The sequence below is a fragment of the Spermophilus citellus genome (assembly GCF_964194105.1).
Source record: "Spermophilus citellus genome assembly, chromosome: 17".
In the NCBI taxonomy this organism is placed as follows: domain Eukaryota; kingdom Metazoa; phylum Chordata; class Mammalia; order Rodentia; family Sciuridae; genus Spermophilus; species Spermophilus citellus.
In genome coordinates this window covers 74,863,765-74,889,231 of record NC_138199.1, presented here as the reverse complement: position 1 = coordinate 74,889,231, position 25,467 = coordinate 74,863,765, and the positions used below count along the sequence as shown (strand labels likewise).

The window sequence follows — 25,467 nt, the reverse complement described above, 5'->3', positions numbered from 1 at the left end:
AATGTGGGTGCGAGGGAATGGTGAGGGTTTGGCTGGGAAGGTCCCTGTTGTCAGGGCCACAGTGGCAGTGGCCCCCTGGGAACTCACATCAGAGAGGCCATTTGCTCACACTGACGTCTCTGTTGACCTGCGAACTCCTTGGAAGCCTCTGGATTCTTGGCATCCTGTGCTCTGTCAGCCTGGTGCATGAGGCGAGGTTCCCAGCGAGCCGGTCCTTCCTGTTTCAAACTCACACCCCCCGCCTGGGCCAGGACCTGCCCACACTGCTTGGCGGGGTGTTCCTGCAGCAGAAGAGCTGGTACCCGTGGGTCTGGCCTCGCAGGGGAAGAGGACTGGAGTTTGTGAGCTATGAGGCTTGTCTTTAAATCTCACGAGACTTCTGCATCCTGCCCCATAACGTCCTTCTCCAAGTCTCAGCGGAACAGGGAGTGTTTTAGATGCTTACCAGTCGACCGACTCAGCTCGCCCCCTTCCCTTGCTGGGTAAGATGAAGACCCCAGCAAGATGCCCTCAACCATGGACCTCTGGTAGCCTCTTGCCTTTGGCCCATGGGGACCCCAGTCGGAGGGACCTAGATGCACAGGGATCCCTGGGAGGTGGCAGGAAGGAGGTGGGGCTGGGGACATGATGAGGGCTTGAGCCTCTCACCTCAGTCTGAGGCCTGTGTGTCCCTTGGAGGGGCGCTGGGCAAACTTTGTGCTGTCAAGGTCAGCGTCTTTGTCATTTTGGGGCTCCATAGTGGCACAGTGTCAGGCACAGCCCAGGGCCTCAGAGTGGGTTTGTTGAATGAACAGTGGGGTAGATGAAGGGGCTCTTAGGACAGAGTGACAGTGAAGAGGCAGCAGGTGTCAAGAGGGAGTGACAAGACCCTGGACCAGGAATGAGAGGGTCTCGCGGGGAAGAGGGGCAGGAGAATGGGCATGAGGCCACAAGGCGGGCGGTGCTCCGGGGCTGTGGCCTCTGTCGCCTGGCGCAGCACCACCAGCTGTCTGAGAGCATCAGCTGTCCGAGCTGCCCCATCAGGAAGCCTGCTGTGTAGGGACATTTCTAGATGCCTCCCCGTGGTTAGCCCATCTGATCGGGACGGCCAGACTTGTCCTGGAGGGTGAGGAGTGGCATTAATGAAGTCCGAGCAGGGCGAGACCACCACTTGGTCACTGAAGAGCCCGCAGAGCATCTGCCTTCAGGTGAGGGACAGAGGTCTGGTCTGCGCAGGGCTCTGGCTCCAAGTCGTGCCTTCTCCACGGTCCACACTGGCCCCTTGACAGTGCTTCTGAAAAAACTCATCGCTTGTGTCCATAGCCTCATTTCCTTCTGGGGACGGCGGAAGCCTCGGGAGGTGGACGCTGTGTTTGGTTTCTGTGGCTACAGTAACAAATCCCCATAGACTGGGGGGCTTAAAACCGCAGATGCTCATTCTCTTACTATTCTAGAGGTCAGAATCCAAGAGCAAGATGTGGTCGGGCTCTTCCTTCTGAGGCTCTGGGGAGCATGATCCTGCCTCTCCCTGCTGCTGATGCTCACTGCAATCCTTGGCCTTCCTCAGCCTCAGCCGCGTCCCTCCAACTCGGCCTTCCTGGTCTCCCTAAGTGTGTCTGTATCTAAATTTCCTCCTCCTCTTCCTCTTCCTTTTCTTCTTCTTTGAGCCGAGGGGCACATAACCACCAAGCCACATCCCCAGCCCTCCCCTTTATAATTTTTTTTTTTTAGTTGTAGATGGACACAATATCTTCTATTGATTGATTGATTTTATGTGGTGCTGAGAATCAAACCCAGTGCCTCACACATGCCAGGCAAGTGCTCTACCACTGAGCCACATCCCCAGCCCCATGTTCATATTTTATTTAGAGACAGAATTTCATTGAGTTGCTTAGGGCCTCATTTTGCTGATGCTGGCTTTGAACCCGAGATCCTATTGCCTCAGCCTCCCGAGCAGCTGGGATTACACGTGTGCAACACTGTGCCCAGCTTTCCAATGCCAGTCATTGGATCAGGTCCCCCACCCCACTACACATGACCTCATCTCAACTTGATGACATCATCAAAGACCCTCTTCCCAAATAAGGTTCCATTCTGAGGTCGGAGGGGTTAGATCTTGAGCATGATCTTTTGGGGACACAATTTGATCCACTAGAGATTCTTAGCTTTGTGCCTGCTCCCAAGCCTGGTCCCAGACTCTGCTTTTGGAGAGGACTAAGCCAAGGCAGCAGGGAGTTTGTCTGCAGTTGGTGGTTTGGGGTTGGGGTTGTGTCTGTCATAGAGACAGGATAGCTGCTGTGCAGAGGGGCAGGAGGAGATGCAGAAGGCGTTGCATCAGAGCTGGGGGAACAGGTGGGCAGGACACAGGTCAGGGGGTGGGAACCTTACATCTCAGTGATGGGAGGGAAGGGATGGAGCCCAAGAGGGAAGCAGTGCCTTCCCCATGTGGGAGCCACCTGGTGGGGAGCAGAGGCTGCCTGAGCTGGCCTCCTGCACCTTCACCCAGGGTGAGTGTCTGACCCTTCCTGACCCCTGCTTTCAGATCACCCTAATTGGGAGAACAAGTCCTTCCCCAGGAGACAACAGGGGAGAGGGTGCTGGGAAATAAGAACATTCTCAGTTAAAGGTTTTAGGGACGTGTGTCGTGCCCGCACTGGTGAACATTAATAACAGCTGTTTTTGGAGTCATAGTAATGATCAATGTCCCTGGGGCTATTGAGATGCCGTCACAAGTGTTTACGATATCCTCTCGGGTGAGCAGAGCTTTGGAAGGAGAAAAAAAGGAAACTGGAAAATTGACCAACTTCTGAAAACACGCTGGGCTGGCAAGAATGTCCTCTCCCCGAGAGCAACACACTCACACAGGGGGTCCCCGACTCAGGTCACTGTCCCCGGCACTCTCTCATCTGACACCGACAGCAGCCCTAGGGTAGGGGAAGTGGGGATGGCGGGGGGAGTGGGAGAGTCAGAATCCTCATGACTCCAGTCCCCAAACCCACATCCAGAACCTGAGGAGCTACAGTACCCCAGCCCTATTTTCCTGTATTCTAGAAGATTCCGAGGTGCTGGTGCCAGCTTCCCTCTGCCTCTCCCGGCCCCCAGTTGGCCCCCAGTTGGCCCCCAGTTGGCCCCCAGTTGGTGGTTCTCTGAGGAGCAGCTGCTGAGGGCGGGAGTGGGCTGCAGGAGCTATGTCAATGAGCCAGATCCCTCTGAGAGGTGGGTCCCCTACCTTGTTGCTCAGGGGCCCCTCTGCCCAGCATCCTACTCCCTTCTGCAAGAATGAGAGCATTCATGGTCTCCATGTGGTCGCAGCAGAGGGGACATTTGGTCATGAGGACACAGGATAATGCATTTATCTGTGCTTTGTCGTTGACAGCACACCTTCAATGCACCTGTTCGTAGAGACATTCTACCCTGCAAGGGACATATTCTTTTTAATTTCTTCCATTTGATAGTTTGTGGCAAGTTGGGTTCTTGTTTCTTAGTCTTCTTTCCATCTCTCCCTGGAATAGATTTTCACATCTGTGTCCTTTGCCAGGTGGCTTTACAACCCCCACCCCCACCCCTGGTGTGGATGCAGACCTTCTCAGGCCCTGCTGATGCTGCGTGTGACCATGCCACCTGCAAAGGCACCTGGAGCAGGGCCCCTGCTGACCTGGACCCAGGAATAAGAAAAACAAGTCGGCTTTGTTGTCCAAGCCCCGGAGGCTTCTGGGATGGCTTGTTATGCAGCATGGTTGCAGCAACAGCTGACCAGTGCACGGGTTGCAGGTCCTCCCATTGGGAACACAGCTGAGCTCCCCCTGCCCAGGAGCTGGACGGAGGTTTCTCATGCTCGGGGTTGGCTGCAGCACCTTGACCTGTCCTCCCTGGTACCAAGAAAAGTGGCTGTTTAAGGCAACCCGTAGCCAGGATGTCCTCCCTCCCCAACCTCCCTGAGACTCGAAGGCTGCTCTTCCAGTGGAATGCCACCTAAAGTCCTTCAGGAGTAGGGCTGCCACCCTTAGAGATTAGCTCATTACAGGAAGCGGGAAGGGTGGCACCCAGGGCAGCAAGGTAGTGACCCTCAGAGACAGGCCACCTTAAACGTTTGGTTAGCAGCAGCCCTGTAGGTGTCCTTTGTTTTCAGATGTCACACAATATCTTTTTGTGCTATTTTGGGACAGAGCCTCTCTTCCTTCCTCCAGCCCCGCCTAAGTTAGGGGTGGGGTGGGGGAATTGGACACAAGGGCTGTGGACAGAAACCCTCATGACAGTCCCGGAAAACTAGCGCAGAGCAGAGCTTAACACACTGGGATGACATGGTGACAGTCTCGTGCCCTAACAGGCTCAATTCATCCCTGTGCAACTGTGAGGTTGGCAGCCTCATCTGCATTCCTTCCAGGAAGCTCAGGGAGGTAAAGTGACTTGCCTGAGGTCACCCATCTACAGGAAAGAGGAGGAGTGGGTGGGGACTGGCCCCCACAGACCTGTCTGGGTACAGGGACACATGCTTCCCCTCTCTCAGTGGCTTCTGGGTGCAGCTGGCTCTACCTTTGCTCTGCCCGGCCCCTGCAGCAGGAGGGCACGGAGCTGACTGCTGGCTGGTCTCCATGGTAACGGCTGACGAGCCTGCATCAGATGATGGCAGAGCCGCCAGCCTCCAGCTCTGTCTTGGAGTGTGAGCTTGGCTGGCTGCGGATGGCAGGGGCTGGGGGGAGGGGCTGCAGGGCTGGGGGATGGGGTGGCTGCGGGATGGGCCTTCTCCCCAGCAGCCCTTCGAAGATACTGCTATACTTCTGGTTGGCTCTTCACCAGCCCCTAACCCTGGGGGTTGGGCGTTTGCTCTCTGCTGGGAAAGTTGGTTCATTTCACATTTATTTCCTGGGCATCTACCATGCGCCAGGCACAGGGCATCCAGTGGTCTTGCTCCCAAGCGGTGTTCTGTCCAGGGAGGCAGGCAATGCCAGCCCAGCAGGATTGACGTGAAGAGGGGGAAACTTGGGGCACCTGTCCCAGGATTGGGGGCAGAAAAATTCTCTGAGAGAGGGATGTCTATGTGGCGCCCGGAAGGATGCAGCAGCCAGGTAGGTGAGACAGAGGGAGACAGGGAGAGGGACAGAGGTTGAAGGCAGAAGCTCTTGAGGAGGAAGCCATGGGAGCGGGTGAGCTTGTCCTGGGGTGCAGATCGGGAGGGGCTAGACCCTGGGCACAGGGACAGATTGGTCCTCACTGCCCTCCCAACAGATGAGGCAGCGAGGCTCATATGGCTGTGGCTGGATACAGGAGGGGGCGACCCCGGCCCTGACCATGGGGGCTGGTTCCAGGACAGATCCCTCCTCCCTGCAATCCCTAATTCCTGAACCAAATCTGGGGGCTCTGGAGTACAGTGGTCGGTCTCCAGGGCATGGCTAGCTGCCTGTCTCTGGAGACTCCCAAGGAGAGCTGCTTGACCTTGAGGATGGCCATGCAGAGAGGATGCCTGGGGGCCATGCAGGGACCCCTTGGAGCGGCCAGGGCACAGCTGACCTGCCTCCCAGTCCTTCCTGGGTGAGGGCTTCTCCATGGCTGCAGGGACCAGCACAGGGCTCTCTGCTCACTCCAGGACAGGTCCAGGCCACTTTGGGCTCAGCATGCAGACCCCAGATAGCCTAGGTCTGGGCGTGGTCCAGGCTGTGGTGTGGTTGGTGCTGTGGGGTCTCTCGCCCCTGCAGACTTGGCTCCAGTCCCAGCTGTGACAGTGCCACCAGCCACCCAGTGGCATCTGGTCTGAAAAGGAATCTAGTCTTGCCAGTCCTGCAGGGCTCTGCTTCTCGTGCCCTAGAAATCCAAAGGGAGTGCTAGTTGGACTGTTCTGAGACACTAGGTGGAAATGAGCCAACTCTGCTTGTCCCCAGAGGTCTATGCATTTAGATACACAGAGACCTGGAAGGCTCTTTAGCTGAACATTGGAAAACAGCTTACGTCATCCCCCCACCCGCCCCAAGAAGCTGTCAGGAAATCCCCTTGTTCCTGGGCGAGAACCCGGCCTTCAGGAGTGGTGACTTTGAGAGGGTGCCACCCTTGGCTCGCATTAGGAGCCCTGCCGCATGGCACCCTTCAAGGGGCAGCCATCCCTGGGGTGTGATCAGAGGCGCAGGCACCTGGCTCTGCCCGCCTGCTGAGCCACTCCTGCCTGCCGGTGCCTCCCGCCTGCCAGTGCTGGGTGGGTGTTCTGCCCTTCTCCCTCCTCCTCCCGCTCTGCCCAGGTGCCCTGCACATGTACGCCCGCACACACGAGCATGCTGGCATCCACACACATTTGCACACCTGTGCACGTTGGCCTGCCTGCCTCTGCAGACACATGCACACTTTCGCAGCACACCTGCACATCTGCATACCGCACACTATTCAACCTGAACACCTGCACAGGGGCATCTGCACATACGCTGACATGCCTGCACCACAGCAGACTTTACACACCAACGCCTGCTCGTTCACACCCACACACAACGGCGTACGCCTCTGCCTCAGTCTCCCAGTGGTTGTCCTCTCCCTGGGCCTCTCCACCTGGGAGCCACCCTTGGAAGGGGCTGGCCTTGTGTCCTGTATCTCTGGCTGTCTGTCTCTCCCATGCAGGAGGCTTCGTGCAGACAGCCAGACACCTCAGCTCGAGGTGGCCGCAGCTGCGCAGACACAGCAGAGGGGCGAGGCTGAGGGGAGACCACATGCTTGCTCAGGGTCCCCGAAGCTCCTGCCCCCAGAGAGCGGTGGAGCCGTGTGTGTGTGTGTGTGTGTGTGTGTGTGTGTGTGTGTGTGGTGGCTTGGGGGGAGGGGTGCAAGAGGCCACCTCCCCAGGTCTTTTCAGTCTCCAAGACAGACGAGGCCTCCTGCTCCAGGAGGAGGGAAAGCCATGTCCTGCTGGTGCCCAAATGGGCTCCCAGGTGCTCTTCCTCTGGCCTCAGCCTCTCCCTTCTTTGGGTCCCGTAAACAGCATTTGGGGGACAGTGGCCCCTCAGATGAGCCCTGACCTGCTCTACCAGGGCTTACCCCTTGACCCTGGGCACCATGCAAATTGGCATGCAATGGCGCCCCTGGAGTCGAGCCGTGTGGGGTGGGCGCAGGAGGCAGCAGCCCTGCGCATCTAGCAGCTTTGGCCTGTCAGCCCAGCTCGGCCTCTGCCACAGGGAGGGGGCCAGGGAGGAGGTCACAGGCACTGGGCGGGTCTGGCTGGGCCGTCACTGCACCCTGTCAGTGGAGTCCGAGTGGTTGTGGCACCAGGGGGACGGCCTGACAGAGTAACAATGCTGACCAGGGGACACACGTCTCTGCCGTGTGCCCCGCAAGGCTCCAGGCGTGTTCCTGGTGGAATCTGACGCAGTGATTCAGAGACAGTCTACCACTACCCCGGCCATGTCAGGTGCAGCCCTGGCCACACAGCTCAGAAGCAGCAAGCAGGTCTGATCTGATCTGAATTCAGGCAGGCAGGCTCCAGGACCGCAGTCTAACCACTGGTCACCCAGCCGCTCATGGAGACTCCACGCTTGCAGACATTGAACCCCTCTGTCTCCCAGGGACACAACTGCCAGTAGCCCCCTCTCCTCCAGGGCACTTGACCTGGACACTTTGCCTTGGCGGTGGGCAGCCAAGGAACCATTTCTCTCCTGGCAAGGGGCCTGGGTGGGTCTTCTCCAGCTCGATCCTTCTCAGATATGGTCCTGTGGGTAGAGAGAGGTGGCCAGGAAGGTCAGTTCAGGATGGATAGAGGAGGGGCATGGATGGAGGCCTGTTAGAGCTTTCTTGAAGCACCAAGCCTAGCTGGGGTGCTGGGGAGTCCTTAGCTGGTATCTGACTGGCTCTTCTGTAGAGCCTGTGTCCAGGTGGGCGGGATGAGTCAGTGCTGGCCTGAGTTCCTGGGGTGACCAGGCCTGGAACCTACCCTACTGGGACGCCACACCCGAGTCCAGGCCTCTTCCCCTCCACCTGGGACCTCAAGCTCTCGCCTTCAAGGCAGGGGAGACAATCCATTGTCCCTGTCTCTAGCATGGCTCCAACAGAGGCCAGCAGAGGCCTGGCACCTACCTGGCCTCCTACGGCCCTGACCTCACTGCTGCGGTGAGGTCAGACCCCCACCATCTCCCCCCTCTGTGTTCAGGAGGGAAGCAGGAGGCTCATCTCCCAGCTGCTCCCAAGCCCTGCTGCCCGCGGGTGGCACGAGGCCCTGGGGACCCTTCAGCACTGAGGTTCCCGGGAAGAAGAACCTCACGTGAACAAATTGCTGCCCGGCAGACCCGTTCCTTGTGAGCCTCATTTTCTCTCCTTTCATGCCAACTTTCCCACTATTCAGAGCATTTTGAAAGAGAAGATGAAAAGAGAGAGAGAGAAAGAGAGAAGAGAGGGCGAGGGGACGCCTGGGATCCCCCAGCGCCTGCTGCTGCCACCGAGCCGAGCGGAGTAGAGAAGAAGGGGAGGACGCGGAGGGGGCTTTCCCGTCACCCCCTCCTGGGGGCTGAGTCAGGGCAGGAGGGGAGGTGAGCGACAGGCACCTGGGCTGCCCCTCTGCCCCTACCTGGCCTCTGGCCTGTGCCTGGCACCTGTTGGTACTCAATAATTTCTTGTTGAATGAAAAAAAAATCAACAGATGGAGGGTGGCTGCAGTCTCCCGGGGGAGGGGGCGCCACACCTCCTCCATGGGGTGCTAAGGCCAAGACAAACAGACTCGGTGAAAGATCAGCCAGGGGGCAGCTAAGTCATGCCAGAAGAAGGTGGTGAGCCAGTGACATTGGGCATGCAGTGACAGAAGCAGCGCCTGTGTCACAGGAGCTGGGAGTGAGCTGGGTTGGGGGCCCGCCTCCCTTCTTCTTGCCCCCCCTCCTCGCTCTCTTCCCTCAACAGCCCTGCTGGGTCCGGCTGAGGAAATTCAGGAACTTGCCAAGAAGATTCGATGGGATGGTGCCTCTGGGATGGTGGGGAGAAACGGCAGGTGTGCGAAGGGTGGACTGGAGGCCCGGCCAGCGGAGCGACCCCCTGGAAAGTCACCGTGACTCCTGTGACGGAGATCCAGGGAGAAAGGAAATGGGCTGTCGGTGGGTGAGATGGGGAAGGAGCCGACAGGAGGCGCCCCTTACCAGGCATTCTGGAACTCTCTAGAACTCGCCCAGGCCAGGAAGGGCTGGGGTGGGGACGCTGACAGCAAGGGGGCAGGAGGGAGTTTGGGGGCACATGAAAATGAGGGAGTGTGGATGTAGTTTCACAGCCACATCCAGGTGTCAAAATCCCTCAAATAGACCCCTAAAGCTGGTGGGTGTATGGCACGTCAGTTGTGCCTCAGTGAAACTGCGGTTTTTGAGAAGCAACCACTGACTGCTCCTTCTGTTCCAGGCATGAGCCGGGCTGTCAACACAGAGTGTCGGTGTTCACAGCAGCCCTGTCCATGGCTTTAGAGATAAGGACATGGGTTGGAAAACTGGGAAAGTTACCACCATTTGACCCAGCTCTTCCTCTTCTCGGACTATACCTAAAGGACCTAAAAACAGCATACTACAGGGACACAGCCACATCAATGTTTATAGCAGCACAATTCACAATAGCTAAACTGTGGAGCCAACCTAGATGTCCTTCAGTGGATGAATGGATTAAAAATGTGGCATTTATACACAATGGAATATTACTCAGCAATAAAAAGAATAAGATCATGGCATTTGCAGGGAAATGGATGGCATTAGAGCAGATTATGCCAAGTGAAGTTAGCCAATCCCCCCAAAAACAAATGCCTAATGTCTTCTCTGATATAAGGGGGTGACTCAAAATGGGGTTGGGAGGGAGAGCAAGGGAGGAAGATTACCTCTAGATAGGGAATAGGGGTGGGAGGGCAAGGGAGGGAGAAGGGGAATAGCATGATGGTGGAAGGAGACCCTCATCACTATACAAAATACATGTATGAAGATGTGAATTTGGTGTCAACATACCTTATATATAGTCAGAGATATGATAAATTATGGTATAATGGTGTATTAAGAATTGTAATGCAAAATAAATAAATAAATAAATAAAATTGAAAAAAAAGAGATAAGGACATGGGCATGAGAGGCTTCGGCCATGAGGCTCAGATCCAAGTCTGAGGACAAAGGCTGGACCTTCTCGAGGGGTCTGAGCTGGACCATAGGGGCCTGCAGACCCTGCTCTCTCGGGCTTGGGGCTCTGCACTCATAAGTGATCCCGGTGCAAGACCCGACCCTCCCTGGCAGCAGCCCGGCCATCTGCACCTCTAAACCTGGGACACATTTGATCTATGGGTTTTTCTAAATTAGAATTTGGTCAGGGCCATCCCAAGTGCCCGCAGAGTGCCCTCAGAGCCCCAGACAGGACCTGGTCCCTGGTCCTAGAGGGAGGCCCTGTCTCCTCCCTCCCTCTCCCTGCCCTCTCCCTCTCCCTCTCTGTCTCTCTCTCCAGATCAGCGTATCTGTCACACTTTTCATTTCTCCTCCGCTTGGTGACACAAGGTGAGTGGAAGGAGAACTGTTTGGGCGAGAATCGTGAAGGCTGGAAACCATGGAAACCACCGGAAGGCCCCTCAGCCGTCCTCCCCTCAGCGGCGGGCCCTCATCGCTGGGCCCTTGCCCCTCTCTAATGTGCCTGTGACTTTTGTTTATTTCCTGCTTTGGGCATCTCACCCCTCTCTGGTCCTCTCTCCTGGGTTGCTCAGAGCCCCAGGCAGGAAGCAGCAGCGGAACAGAGCTCAGGACAGCCAGGTGCTGAAGACTTCTCTTCCTTTCTTTTTCTTCTTTCACTTTCTGGCGTTTCCAGGCTCCCTCCTGGGTGTTCCTTCCTCCATTCCAGATGTTGGAGGCAGAACATGGGATCGTGGCCATCAGAGGGGGTGCGACAACTCTGGCAAGGTCTGTGAAAGTGGCCCCTTTTTTGGCTTGTGTTTTGGCCCCACAAAGGGGCCAAGCTGGGCAGCCCCTCTGGGCGATGCGCAGACTGAACCCGGCTGGAGTTTGCTGAGGCTGCTGCCGAGATGGCAGCACAGTGGGCAGACTCCACCCACCACACCTCCCAGCCCTCAGGGTAGGGCTCCACGGTTGGCATATGGCTTCCTCGGAGATTCACACGCTGAGACTTGGTCCCCAAGGTACTGGTATGAAGAGGTGGTGGGGCCTAGAAGAGGCAGGGGCTTCGTAGAAGGCCACTAGGCCCCCAAGCTTTTTTTTTTTTTTTTTTAATATATGAACACATCGTGCAGGTCCAGTATCCCTCACCCAGATGCTTGGCACTGGGAGTGTTTCAGATTCCGGAGATTTTCTGACTTCAGAAGACTTTCATAGACTGCCAGTTGAGCACCTCGTTGGAGAATCTGAAAGGTAGGGATGTTTGACCTGGAGAGTTGCCGGGGGCAGTTGTGCCTCCATCTCCTCCTTCCTTTGAGTGGTAATGATAGGAGTTCCGTAGTCAGCTTCCCCGAGTTGTTTTTACAGCCTGCATTTGCTTTCTTTCCAGCAACGGCCCTGGAGAACCATCGGGTTAGGTATCCTTCAGGCCCACGTGAGAGGGGAGAAGCAGAGACTCCGGATTTGGGGTGGCAGCCCTGAGACAGGGGCCCACGCCTGCTGCTCGCTGTCCAAGGCTCTGCCAGGCTGCTCGGTGGCCCCGGCCCACAGCTCGGGTTGATCCAACTGTGAAGGCTGTGGGTGGGCCTTTCCTGGCTGACTCACCCCCTGGCTCCTGGCCAAGAAGCGACTTCTTACATAGTCGAACAGAATGTAGTCTGAGCTTCTCTTCCTTCCAGGGCAAGTTCCTGCTCAACAAACAGCTTCTGAGCCCTACACACACACACACACACACACACACACACACACACACACCTGTTGCCATCTTGTCCCTCTGGGTTGGGCTCCATCCCACTGCTGTGGTGCTATGCTTTGGACATGGCTTGCCCTGAAAGGTTCCTGTGCTGGAGACTTGGTCCCCAAGATGTTGAGAGGACCTTGAAGAGGTGATTAGGTCACTGTGGACACCACCCTAGGGAGGGATTAAGGCCCAAGTTTTGTGAGGGAGTTAGATCTCCTGGGACGGGATTGGTTACCTAGATTTGTTATAAAGTGAGTTCGACTTTCTTGACTGTCATCTTGCTCCTCCTCTTACTATGTGATCTCCAGCCCCGAGATGCTTTCTGCTGAAAATCCGATCCATGTTGATGCCCTGCTCTTGGACTTCCAAGACTGTGAGCCAAATGAACCTCTTTTCTTAATCATGTGCCAGCCTTGAGTATTTTGTTACAGCTACACAGAATGGACTAAGACACCCACCGAGCCATGGCAAAGTCTCTGACAACACGTTTTTTGTTTTTTTATTGTTTTTTTTTTTAGTTTAAAAACGACCATTTTATTGTCTTGTGATTCTAGGTTGCCTGGGCTCAGCTGCCTGGGTCTTCTGGCTGGGGCTGCCATCTTGTATACACGTGGCAAGGTCAGAATCCCAGACGTGCAGGCATTGGACGCTGGGCCGGCTGCTCAGCCAGGGCTGCAGACTTCGGTGGCTGGGGTGGGAGGGGGAGCGTTGCACCTCCCAGGCTGGAAGCTCATGGCATGGCGTCTTGGTCCGAGTAGAAGGGCCCCAAAGAGGTGGAAGGGCCCCAAGAAAGAAGAAGTGGAAGCTGCCTGTCTTCTTCAGCCTGGACCCATGGGGCACCACAGGGCCCCTGCTGTGCAGCTGGCTGTGTGAGGAGGACTCCTTTGGTTCCAACTCCAGTGGACCAACCTCATTTAAACAGATGACTGTGAGGCTGGGCTGGGCTGCCCCGCCCCTCGCTGAGCCCCTCCCCCCTCGCTGAGCCCCTCCCCCTGGCCTGACAGCCCATAGCCTCCTCTCCTGTTTTTCCTCCCCTTCTTTTCCTTCCAGCCTTTGCTGATGACCTTTTTCTTTGTTTCACCCAGAGGTCTCCTAAAAGATGTACCCAGTGTGGTGTCACTGGTGCCTCACCTCTGCCGAGAGCCCGAGCCTGCCCTGTGGCCCACCCTGAGAGTGGCCCTGGGCCTCCAACTCTCCCCCAGACATTGCTGCAGACTCAAGAATTCCAAGCTGGGCCTGGTGGCGCACGCCTGTGATCCCAGAGGCTCCGGAGGCTGAGGCAGGAGGATCGAAAGTTCAAAGCCAACCTCAGCAACTTAGTTAGTGAGACCCTGTCTCAAAATAAACATAAAAAAGGGCTGGGGATGTGGCTAGTTTAATCCCCAGTACCAAAAAAAAAAAAAAAAAAAAAAGCCTCTTACTCTGCTCACCCAGAGAAGAATTTATGGTCCTTCCCCACAACTCATCTCTCCTTGCAGGTCCCCACCTTTGTCCCCCAGACTTCCCACCCAAGCCCAGCCCCCGAGGTGTTCCTGGATGATGACCAAGCTCTAGCGGGACATTCAGAAAAAACCAACCAGAAGGAAGGCATGTCTGTGGTGGAAGCCCGGAGAGGCTGGTTAAACAGCTGGGGAGCATCCCTGCTTCGCCTGCAGAGGCCTCTGGAAGGCCGACAGCTTCTCCCGCTGGAAACCATAGAGGCTGCTTTTCCTAACCACAGGCTGGTCTTTCTGGCAGAATCAGCGGGAGCCTGTGGTCAGGGTGGCCAGGCCCAAGCCAGCCAGCATGCTGCTCGTGCAGTCTGAGCTCCCTCCTGCTGACGAGTCCCGGGGGGTGTGCGGTGCCCCAGGTCTCCAGTGTGCCCTGCAAGGGGCAATGGGGTTCCACCCCAGCCCCCAGCAGCTCTGCTTTACCAGGAGCCCCGCAGAGGAAAGCGCAGGGAGGAGAAGACCGCCAGTTGCTGAAGGCCAGCTCCGAGGGAGGTATTTTCTCATTGATTATCCAGTAGGTCCTGGGGGAGGTTCTACTTCTCCAAGAGGAGACAGGCTCAGGGCAGTTAGGAACCTGCCCAAGGTCACAGAGAGGAGGCACTGGGGCTCTGCCAGGTCTGTCTGATTGCACATGGTCCCTGCATGCTGCAAGAACAGGGAGGTCCTCAGCCAGTGGGGCTGAGCTGGGTCCCCGAGAAGCATGTCTCAACCCCTCATTATGTAAGAGGATGCGGCTTCGCTGCTGAGGCCTGGGGGGGAAGGAGAGCTGGTGGGGGATGGCTCTCGATCTGTGGGCTCCTGCCCTCTGTGGGGATGGCGATTCTCTGGGCACTGTGCCTGCTCTTGAGCAGAGCCATGGGTCAGATAACCTGGCCGCCTGGCCAGACCCTACTCAGGGTAGCAAACAGTTGCACACAGTCAGTCATTTCTACTGTAAAGCCATTTCTGTTGCATGTTTGCCTGACTGCTTTATTTAAGTAAAGCATATTTACAGAATATAAACAAAAATAGGAACAATTGAAAATAAGGTTTATAGAAATACGATGCTGGTAATTTTAAAAAAATAAACGTGTAGTTGTGGGAAATTTTAAGCAGGCACAGAGCAGAGAGAAGGCCTCTCTCTGCAGGACCAAGGGTAGGCCTCCTGCGACCCTAAAGGAACTGGGGCTGAAGGCCCTCTCTGCCTGGAGGCATCCAGGAGGGGCTCACCTGGTGTGTGGTTTTGTTTCTTTTTATGGTGCTGGACCCCGGGGTGCTTTACCACGGAGCCACACTCCAGCCCTTTTTGTGCTTTATTTTGAGACAGAGTCTCCCTAAGTTGCGAGGCTGGCCTCCATCCTTCCTCAGCCTCTCAGGTTGCTGGGATTTCAGGTGTGCGCCATGTGCCCTGTACCTGTTGTGTTATAAAAATTTGTAAAAATGAGACTATTAAGGCTCCCTCTCTCTTTTTTTTTTTTACGGTTCTCTTCCTTAAGGCCCCTACGCATGTATAAGCTTCAAGTTCCAACTTGGGGGATTTTAGTAGGAGCAGCTGCACCCGCTCCCTCCTCGCCCTTCGGCTGGAGCTTGATAAGCAGGCCTGGGGACGCGAGGTTGCTACCTGTGGCCCAACACATTTCCCAGGACTTCCTGAACTTGTCTGGCCTACAGTGCAGGCCCCAGCCTTGGCTTGTCCCCAGGGCCAGGGCTGATCCAGGGCCGCAGTGGAGACGGGCTTGCTGGCCCAGTCCCCTGGAGCTGCACCACCCTCCAGTGGAGGAGAGCACCATCATGTATTCAGCCAGGCTGAGCCTCACCCACCTGTGCCTGGCACCGAGCTAAGTGTGAGGGACAAGTGGCACAAGGAGCATGTGACCCCCACCTTCAGGAGCCTGCACTCTTCAGGGGGAGGCAAAGGGCAGAGAAATCACAGGAAGGGACAGGAAGTACAGGGTCCCTCGCAGGCCTTGACCGATGGACGGAGACCCACTGAGGCACTGCTGGTCATTCTGTCCACTCTGAGTATTGTCCTAGGGCATGAAGCCAACGTAGGCCACAGGTCAGACTCCTCTCTGCCCTGGGGAGGGCAGCAGTCAGCTGATGGGTCTCTGTACAGAAGTTGTGTTTTTAAAATTTCTGGTGTCTACAAATGAGGCCTCAAGTCTATTCCTGTGGGTGTGTGTTGGCCACCATGCTCCAGAGCAAAGCTGCCCTTGGCCTTGAGGGCCGCAGTGCCCAGGTCCCGACATTGGCTTACTGAGACCAATTCCCTCAGAGCTGTTTGCCCTAACCTGCTTTTTTTTTTTTTTTTTTAGTTCTCGGGGACACAACAACTTTGTTTGTATGTGGTGCTGAGGATCGAACCCAGGGCCGCACGCATGCCAGGCGAGCGCGCTACCGCTTGAGCCACATCCCCAGCCCCCCTAACCTGCTTCTTAAGGGCTGTGACCAGCCCCTCCCTCTAGTCTCTTAAAGAACATTTGAATAGTGATACAGAGAAAGGTGAGTCCCCTTTCCAGAGGGTCCTCTATGCTCTGGGAAATCCCAGGACATGGGGCCATCCATGCACCGGAGGCCATGAGCCTCCAAGTGGTGTTTACATCCAAGGACAGAGGGGGTGGCAGCGGGGCAGGGTCTCTGTCCCTCTTCTGAGAACATCTGTAGTCCTTTCCCGGATCCACCAGGTACATGATCAAAGCGACAGCCAGGTACCTGAAGTGATGCCCTTCAGTGTGGCGGGGGAGGGCTACCTGGCCAGCAGCCAGTGAGATTCTGGGGTCTCTGCTGATGTTCTTTGAATTGGGCCTTGGACTGGCCAAACTCTAAGCAGGCGAATTTTTCATAGATTCACTCATCTGGCTTTTATTGACTGTGCTTGGAGCTGGGGATACACAGGGGGGCAAGACTGCCCCCATCCTCCTGGAAGTTGGGCCCTGAGGAGGAAGAGTTGGCTGGGAGGACCTGGGCGGGTGTTTGGGGTAATATGTTCAAGACTGAAGGTCAGCGGAGCTGCCTGTGGCTGGAGAGCAGGGCTGGGAGAGGCCCCTGGAGAAGGAGCCACCCACCTTTCCAGGGGATGCCCTCTGAAACATCCCGGGATGCAGCCGGCATGTCCTTGGACACGTCTGACGTGGAGCCAGGGCTCCTGGGCATGTCCCTGGGGACAAGGCCCCCCTGCAGTCACCGCTGTGGGGAGCATCAGGGAGAAGTCTCAGGCTGTGTGCCGGGCTCAGGCCCGCTTGGTCCTGGTCTCTGCTCCTGTTGCAGGAACACAGGCAGCCAGCGTGCCAGCGTGCCACTTCCGGGAGCATCCGTGCCCCTCCTCCCCCTGCTATCTCCGATCTCTCATCCACACAGGAGGATGACAGCCGAGCAGGAACTGCCAAATCAGACGCAGCCTTTCAGAGCGACATCCTATTTTGAAGTCTGTTTACTCTACAAAAATTAATCTCTTCGATGCCTGGAGGAGGAAGATGCATATCAAACAAAGCCAGCTCTGGATCCCACTGCTCTCCAGGTACAAGCTCAGGAAAACAAACTGCTCCTCCCCAGGCGTGGACACAGGGTGCGTTGGGTTTCATTAGTTAATCACACACCCTCCCCCAGAGGCCAGAGCAGAGCCTTGCTGATGTCTTGGAGGTTGTGGGAGGGAGCAGAGGACAAGGGGGAGATGGCAGTGGCCAGGGAGCTGGGACCCACGTGGTCTCGATGGTTGCGCGAGACCTTGTGTGCCATGGGGCTGGTTGCTCCCACGAGGGCCTCTCCAGGGACACCGAAAGGCCACTGTGGGTCCTGTGGTCATCACTTCACTGGACACAGCAGGCAGACAGGGAGAGATGGGCCATCAGAGCTCTCTCCCACTCTGCTCCCACCAGCTCTGTGACCTGAGTGGCCACCTCTGCTTTTCCTCTTCAGCGAACTGACTGGTCACTTATATGCTGGCTTGTGTCCCCTGCCACCAAATTCCTATGCTGAAGTCCTAATCAGAACCTAACTGTTTGGAGGCAGGACCTTGGGGTCCGTGATCAGGTTAAAACAAGGCTACCAGGGTGGACCCTAATCCACTTTGAGGGTGTCCTTACACGAGAAATCTAGGCCCTCAGAGAGCCACTGGGAATGCTCCAGAGGAAAGGCCACTGAGGACAGACAGGGAGGCGGCTCTGCTGGCCGAGGGAGAGGCCCCTGAGAAATCAGCCCCGTTGACACCTCCATCCTGCCCCCCAGCCCCCTGAACCACGGGAAAGCAGCACAATGTGGGTACTCTGCTAGCACAGCGGCAGCAGACTCTTAGCAACGCCACTCCCTTCTCTTCCACAGCCCAAGGTCATTTCAAGGGCCCAAGAAAAGCCTGCAGGCAAAAGTGTCTGGGAATCAGAAGGAAAAATGCAGTTTTCTCCATTCCTTTTTATTCCATTAAGGAGAAGATCTCGTTTGGCCAAGGTATCTTTCTGATATTGGAAATCTCCCTTCAAAGAAGAAATTGAGATAAAATTCTCTCAACATAAAATCCTCCACGAACCGTTTTCAGGTGTACTCTTCTGCAGCTGTAACCACAGCATTGTACGGCTGTCACTGCTCGCTGGGGCTGAGACACCCCATCCTCCAGGGCCTGGTGGTCCAAAGCTCATCTTAATCTCTGGATTTTCCTACTCTGGACATTTCATAGAGTACATGTCACAGGAATTGTATGTGTGACCTGGCTGCCAGGTCTCTGTCACCACATGCCTTGGGTTCATCCATGCCACAGCATGATTCGTGCCTCTCACCTTTTCATGGCTGAATTATATTCCATGGAAACCACGTCTGTTCATCTGTCTATCCCCTGATGGACATTTGGGTTGTTACTATCTTTTGGCAATTAAGGATTGTGCCCCCATGAATGTCAGTGTGCAAGAATGTGTCTGAACGTCTATTTCAATTCTATGGGCTACATACTTAGAAGTGGAATTTCTGGGTCATATGGTGATCCTATGCGCACATTTTTGGAGAATGGATCTCTCCTGTTCTAATCAAGCGAGAGCTCGTCAGGATTCAGACCTTCATTGGAGAGAGCGCTCAGAAGAAGTTTGCAGAACTCTTGATTTCTAACAGCCCCACGAAGTCCATGCTGGATTTTCATCTGTAGGAGCAGCACAATATTTTTTTTTAAATAAGTGTTACTGTAGCCAGACGTGGTGGTGCGTGCTGGTGATCCCAGCAATTCAGGAGGCGGAGGCATCGAAAGTTTGAGAACAGCCCCAGCCATTGAGTGAGATCCTGTCTAAAACAAAACAATTTAAAAAAAAAAGGCTTTTGATGTGGCTCAGGGGTTCAATCCCCAGTACCAAAAAGGAAGAGAGGGGGAAAAAGACAAAAGAATTCATGCTACTCAGGAAACGGGCAGATGCAAACCTACTTAGAAAACAGGCGACACTGTCCAGAGGGCTGGCCTCTGCGGGCAGGCGTCTCTGTCTGGTTTACTCTGAGTCTCCAGGCCCTCCACTGGGGCCTGCATGACGTCAGGTCCTGGGTACACGATCACTGAATCAACGACTGTCCCTGATACACCTCAAACAGTGTCACACATACGTCACTGTCCGAGCGGGATGTGGCTCTGACGGAAATCACAAAGGTGGAGAGCAAAGGCCTAAGAGTTGGCACAGTGGCACGCATGAGGGTGACACCCAGCCCTGCCACTTGCTCACCCTGACTGTGGCCTATTTCTCATCTTCTCTGAACCTCAGTTTTCTCCTCCGAAGCTCGGGGTTACTGGGGGAATGCAAGGTGCTGGTGTGTGCGGCACATTCAGCAGAGGTCGGCCAGGATCATCTTGACCCCCTCAGCTGCAGCAGGGGGCTCAGAAGTGGGGAGACACGGGAGGGCTCAGCCTGCAGGTGGTGGGGGAGGCTGGGAGCCCCGCTGCCAGCACATGGTCAGGGCTGCCAGCACTTGCTGGGCAGGGCCGGCCCTAGGCCCACATGGGCATGGTTGTGCGTGAGAAGCCGCGTCCGATCCTGCATTCGCTCAGGGCTGGCGGCCTGCGAGTGTGCTTTCCCCGGACCCTCGCCCGGCAGGGCTGGCCCAGAACTAGAACCCCCTACGTTACAGGGCGCAGACCTGTGCTGAGGGGGGCAGAGGGGTTCACGCAGCAGGTCAGCCTCAGGGTGGGGATGAGAGAGTTGGGATGGCTTATCCTGTGGTGTTGGGACCTGCCCTCCAGCCTCCTGCCCCAGGCTGGGCCCGGGAATTCGCATTTGAGTTGCCACCTTGCGCTTGTTCCGCGGAGCTTTCCAGATTCCGGGGCCTCTGCAGGGTAGACAGGGCCCCCTGGATCTCGGGGAGACATCACCCTTCACCCTAAGTTGGAAGAGTGGGGGTGGGGCAAGGGCACACCACCAAGCTGCCGGGAGGGGACGTGGCAGGGGAGTCCCTTTCATGGGCCGCTTTCTCCTTCCGCCCAGGACACTGGGTGAAGCTCATTCCTCTGGGTGTCACCATGCTGGGAGCAGGGCCCCAGCAACCGCCCAGACGCCTGCCAGTTGGGGCCGAGTTAAGTGGGTACAGGTAACAGGGCTCAGCTGGGGACCTGGGACATGTGCCCCTGGGGAGCAGAGAAGCCACCAGGTCCAGGCCCAGCACCATCTATCTTGATGTGACCTGTGGAGGCAGCAAGATGAGTGGGTGTCCCTCCCGGGCCCTGGGAGCTTATCACGGTTATTGGCTCAGAGGGCCTTGGAGAGCCGCCGTCTTCAGAGTGACATGGAATTTATTACTCCTTCCGCCGCTCGACAGCCTTCCCCCAGCGCTTTTCTTTCGAAAAATGGTTCCTGCCAATCTTGCTGTTTACTTAAGCGGTTATTTATTTATTTCTCCCACTGCCGGTCTGAGCACTTCTTGGTAACTTCACCGCCTCTTCACCCGCTTAGAGGACCCCATAAGGAGAGCCCCAGCCCTGAGGAGCAGGCAGGAAGGTGACCTGCCTGGCCTGGGCTGGGCCTCGGGAGCTCGGGTGAGAATGGGTGGCTGTGGGTGGCTGCACCTCCTCTGCCCAGCTGGGAGGTGGGGCCTGGGACACACGGCGCTCCTATGCTGGCTTCTGTGGCTTCCACTCACTGGCCCCAGGCCTTGGGCAAAGTGTCCCCTGTCTGGGCCTCAGTTTACTCACCTGGGAACAAAGGAGAGGGGCTCGTCCCCCGTCCTGTGGTCTAGGAAGGCAGAGGGCACGGATCTGGCTGAGTCTGTGGTGAACCTACTTCTCTTTGCTTCTCTTGCTATGGCCCTGAAAACAACCCGCGGTGGACAAGCTGCCCAGTGCCGCGCCCTGTGCTGGGCCCTAGGTTGGCCCTCTTACAACGCACGTCTGATTCTTATGCAGGTGAGGAGGCCAACAGACGGAGGGGGATGCCACTGATGAGACAGTTGGCCACTCAGCTCAGGTGGGGGCCCAGCCCTACCACACAGGCCCATGCAGGGAGGGCAGGCAGAGGGGGCGAGAGCAGGGGCGGCCCGGTGGGGGTCTTAACTGTTTCCATGGGAAGAGAGAAACAGCAGAGGCCGGGTGAGAAGCCTAGGGCTGGCCAGCCTGAGTAGTTTTAGTGGGCTTTGTGGGTGGCGGGCTTCTGGAGGTCTGTTCATGGCCCTGGGGTGATGGGGGGGGGCCTGTGGACCGTGGTCCAGTGTGAGCCTGATAACAGAGGTGTTGGGGTCGGCTCTGGATGGTTTGCATGTGAGAGTCCCTTTGAAGGTGAGAGGTTTCTATCTCTAGGAATCAGCTAGACAGGTAGCTGACATCCGAATGAAGAAAATAAGAAAAAACAAAGGCACACTGAAATGTGTGCTGCGTGTGACTTTTGTTTGGTCTTTTCACTTTTTATTTTGAGACATGGTCTCACTACATTGCTGAGGCTGACCTCAAACTTGTGATCCTCCTGCCTCAGCCTCCCGAGCCGCTGGGATTACAGGCGTGCTCCACTGCACCCGGCTAATTTTCATACATTTTTAGTAGAGTCTGTAGTTGACATTAGCATTCATTCTCTGGTGCACACTCTGTAGATTGTGACGAATGTATGAAGTTATTTTCCAGCATCATACAGGAAAATTTCCCTGCCCCAAACACCCTCTGCCCTGAAAACCCCAGGCAGTCACTGAACTTCTTACTGCCCCCAGCTTTGACTTTTCCAGAATGTCCTGAGCAATATGTATTTCCTCTTTGTCTTTACATGTCTTGTTGGCTCATTTCTTGCTTTTTTTTCCTAGTTGTTGAGGACCTTTATTTTTATTTATTTCTGTGTGGTGCTGAGAATCGAACCCAGTGCTCACACATGGCAGGCAAGCTTCCTGCCACTGAGGCACAGCCCCAGCCTGGCTCATTTCTTTTTATTTCTGGATAATATTCCGGCGCCTGCATGGGCCACCATTTGGAAATGAAACTTACCCACTATTAGCATTTAAGGGAGTGGCCCAGCCTCCGTGGTGCAGGCGGGGCTCCCTGATGTGTGCACACAGCCCGGGTGGAGCCCCCAGAGACCAGTCCTGACACTCAGCACCAGAGCCCCACGGTCAGGCAGTGGGGACTGTGGATTTGTGGGCGTGAGCCACCAGGGCCATGCTTCTGCTCCGGGCTCCACGTGGCTGTGGGGGCAGTGCTGACTGTCCCTGAACCTCTTGGTGGTGGAGACCCAGGGGCACTCTTCTTTACCCTTAGGGCTGCAGGCTGGCGAGGGAGTCTAGGAGTCGGAACGCTCTGCCTCCTGGAGGAACTGCAAACAGCTGCGAGAAGACAGACCCCAGGAATGGGTGCTGCTGGCCTGGAGCGGCTGGAGGCCTCCTTGAGGCCGTTCAGGGCAACTGGGGCCGGGCTGCTGAGCTTCCTGGGTCCCCGGGGTGGGCTTGTGCCTGCTGCTGGCTGCCCGCTGCAGCCCTCTATGGGATCCTTTCACCCCTGGCCCCCTCCCAGACTTACACCCTGTCTGGGACATGGCTTGCTGCTCCTGTGAAGGCTCCTGGCCAACGTGCCCCCGACAGGGCGGCTGCCCCCCTTCTGCTGGCGTGTGTGTGTGTGTGTGTGTGTGTGTGTGTGTGTGTGTGTGTGTGCGTGTGTGCGCATGCGCATTGTGTGCAGGGTGCTGCAGAGGTGGGCCGTGCTGCGGCAGCCCCTCCTTCCAGAACCACGACTCCAGGTCCCGGAGCCCTACGCGGGGAGCCAGGCTGCCAGCAGGGACCAGCTGACGTGGTGCCATGACCAGCGAGCTGCCAGGGGAGAGTGCCCACTGGCTGGCATTCTGCCAGGCAGCCTCAGCTGGAGTCTCAGAACCGCTCGAGGCACCCCAGAGGTCGGGAGCCAGGAGCTTCTCCTCTCACCTCTACATTGGGGTTTGCTTTGAACTCCTCGGGGTTCCAGCAACTCCGGAGGCCCCGGGAACAATACCTGGGGGAGGGGGGCTGCTAAGCAGCCAAGCAGGCAGGACAGGACGGGCGTCTCCCTTCCCGTCCACGGCCCTGCTCCCCCAGGGAGGCGGCTGATTCCCTGCAGACCTGAGCACCCCTGCACTGTCCCACGCTGGGCTGGCTGGGGAGGATGGAGAGGATCCGCTTGTTTTAAACGTTCTCTGAGCTCTCCTGCCTGTCTCTGCCCGGTGCTCCGGCTGACTTTGTCCTGGGGGAGGTTATGGAAAGATCTTAATGCTGCCCATAGAGCATCAGTAGGGTCCTGTGTCCCCGACCGCGGGGGCCTATACAGGGCGCTACAGGCAGCCTGTGCATCCATACGCTGTGGCTGATGTACCCCTCTGTTTCCTCAAGGTCAAAGAGGAGAAGAAATGAGGGGTCTGAACCAGCCGCCTGCGTGCCTCCAACGTGTGTCTCCCCCCACCCCAGGCCAGGGCCAGTCCCCATAAGCTCTGCCGTTCCTCCTGGGAAGGGAGTGAGTGGAGAGTCCACACTGGTATTTTCATTTTCTGACATTTGTCTGAGCCCTGTAAGCTCCTGAGCCTATGGAATGGCCGAAAGGCTCAGGAAGAACTGGGCACCAGCCCGCCCAGAGGCCTCTGCAGGCGTGAGACAACACCGGAGCCCCTGGGGGAGAGGCAGCCTTGGCTGAGCTCCCTGAGCTCCACGTGGAAGGTGGATGGCTGCTCGGCTGCGTTCCCCAGCCCTCCCCGTCCAGTCCTGACTTGGATTCACATCTCCTCTGGCAGCAGCTGGCTGCTCTTGCTGCAAGGTGGGGAAGAGAGATCAGCCTTCGCCCACAGCGTGAAGTAGCAGGAAGTGTGCAGTCAGCTTCTGCAGCTGGCGGAGGTCTTGGGAGGGAGCTGCCTTGCTGTGTGTTTTGGCCAGGTAGTTTTGCCTCTCTGGGCTCATCAGTAAACAGAGACAGAGGGCTAGAGCGCTGGTGAAAGTTTTTCTGGTCCTTCCCAGGGAGGGCAGCCCACTCCTGGGGGGAGGAGGGGCACCCCAGAAGGAAACTCGTCTCTAACTTGGATGCTTATTCTGAGATCTGAGTCTGGGTCAGGCAGGGCCCACACCCAGCCCTGCAACCCTGAGAGCATTTAAAAAGACCAGAGTGACCAGCTGGGGTCCCCTTGAGCCTTGGGTTCCCTTGGTCCTTCCTTGAGGAGGGCTGAAGCCCAGCTTTACAAATGGGGCTGGAAGTTGGCACCGGCCTGAGTTGTCTGTGAGTTAGCATTTGCTCTAAATAGAATCACACTGTCCCCTGTTTAATAAAATGCAAATAAAAGTGCCAATACTGTCTTTCTTATGAATGACCTGGCACTGCTATTCATGTTATCTATTCCATTCTTACAATAACCCAAAGAGGTGGGAGTGACATTATCATTCTTCTATAGACTGACAACACTGAGGCAGAGAGGTTAAGTAACTTACCCAGAGTCACACAGCTGAGACTTGGCAGAACAGAACTTGAGCCCAGGCCTATCAGAGCTAGAGTTCAGGAGATAACCTCTAGGCTACACTGCCTTCTTCTTACCGTAATTGTAGAAGTCCTGGAGGGACGTTTACTGAACAGCTCTGCCTCGGAGTCCTTTGCTGGAGGCTGAGCTGGTAAGCCCAGTTGGTTGTGGCTGGTGGAGTCCCAAAGAGGCCACTTTGAACTTTATGCCTCGAAAAACTAGAAGCTACCCCTGTGGCCCTGGCCATTCTCTCCAATATCCTGCCTGGCCTGACCCTGTCGGCACAGCCCATTGCCTGAGGTTGGGCAGGGGGTGGGGGACTGTTCAGAGACTCAGCAGCGTAGGGAGTAGCACCCCAGCTTCTAGGCCTTTCGTTAGTTCAGCGGAAGCTCTGGCCACAGGCACGGAGCTCGGGCAACCGTGTATCTTGGTATTTTTTTTCCTTTCTTAGGAAAAAATGATGAGAAGAGTTGAGAGCCCTCTCACACACGATTTCAGGTCACAGTAAGAGGACTTCAGGAGAATCGATTCTGTTATCACAGAAGTAAGAGCAGGAACTGCCCCTGCCCTGCCTTGACTCCCACCTCCACTGCCCAGTCCATCATGCCTGGATAGTGCCGGGCAGGCGGGAGATGGCAGCCCTGGGACCTGGCACCATGGCACAGAGGAAGGTCTGCAGCTGGGTCAGGAAACTGAGGGTCCTTGGAGGACAGACAAGGACAGGCTGGGCTCCCAGCCACCCCAACAGGCTCGTTTATGAACCCACAAGACAGAACCCTGTAAGTTGTTAACTCATGAAAAAGACACTTCTAAGGGGTGACAGCTGGGCTCTGCTGTCCACTGACCTGTGTTCCCGGTAGGGAGCTGATAGTTCTTTTTTTTTTTTTTTAAAGATAGAGTGAGAGAGGAGAGAGAGAGAGAGAGAGAGAGAGAGAGAGAGAGAGAGAGAGAGAGAGAGAGGGAATTTTTTAATATTTATTTTTTAGTTCTCGGCGGACACAACATCTTTGTTGGTATGTGGTGCTGAGGATCGAACCCACACCGCACGCATGCCAGGCGAGCGCGCTACCGCTTGAGCCACATCCCCAGCCCCGCTGATAGTTCTTTACTTACAAAAAGAACTTTGATTTTACCCAAGGACTTGCTCTGGGTTGGCTTTGCAGAAGGACCTGCAGCTTCAGTCAGTAAAGGGATTTGATCTTCAAAACCAGATATGAGCATGGACATTATGGAGACTGGTTTTTGTATAAAGCAAGGGCTACATGGGTGAGCAGAGCGGGTGAGGCAGAGGGCCCAGCTCGGCCAGCTCGACCCTGGTGCAGGCG

The 25,467-nt window shown here is 56.2% G+C and overlaps 2 long non-coding RNA genes across 2 annotated transcripts; both read left to right on the top strand.

Annotated features, from left to right (window-relative positions):
• Positions 1-296: 296 nt before the first annotated feature.
• On the top strand, positions 297-9,677 carry LOC308635788. Its single transcript, XR_014019267.1, has 3 exons — positions 297-482; positions 8,285-8,468; positions 8,833-9,677. It is a non-coding gene; the product is annotated as an uncharacterized lncRNA (long non-coding RNA).
• Positions 9,678-15,585: 5,908 nt separating this feature from the next.
• Positions 15,586-18,961, top strand: LOC308636630. Its single transcript, XR_014019457.1, has 3 exons — positions 15,586-15,758; positions 16,614-16,773; positions 17,574-18,961. It is a non-coding gene; the product is annotated as an uncharacterized lncRNA (long non-coding RNA).
• Positions 18,962-25,467: the final 6,506 nt, after the last annotated feature.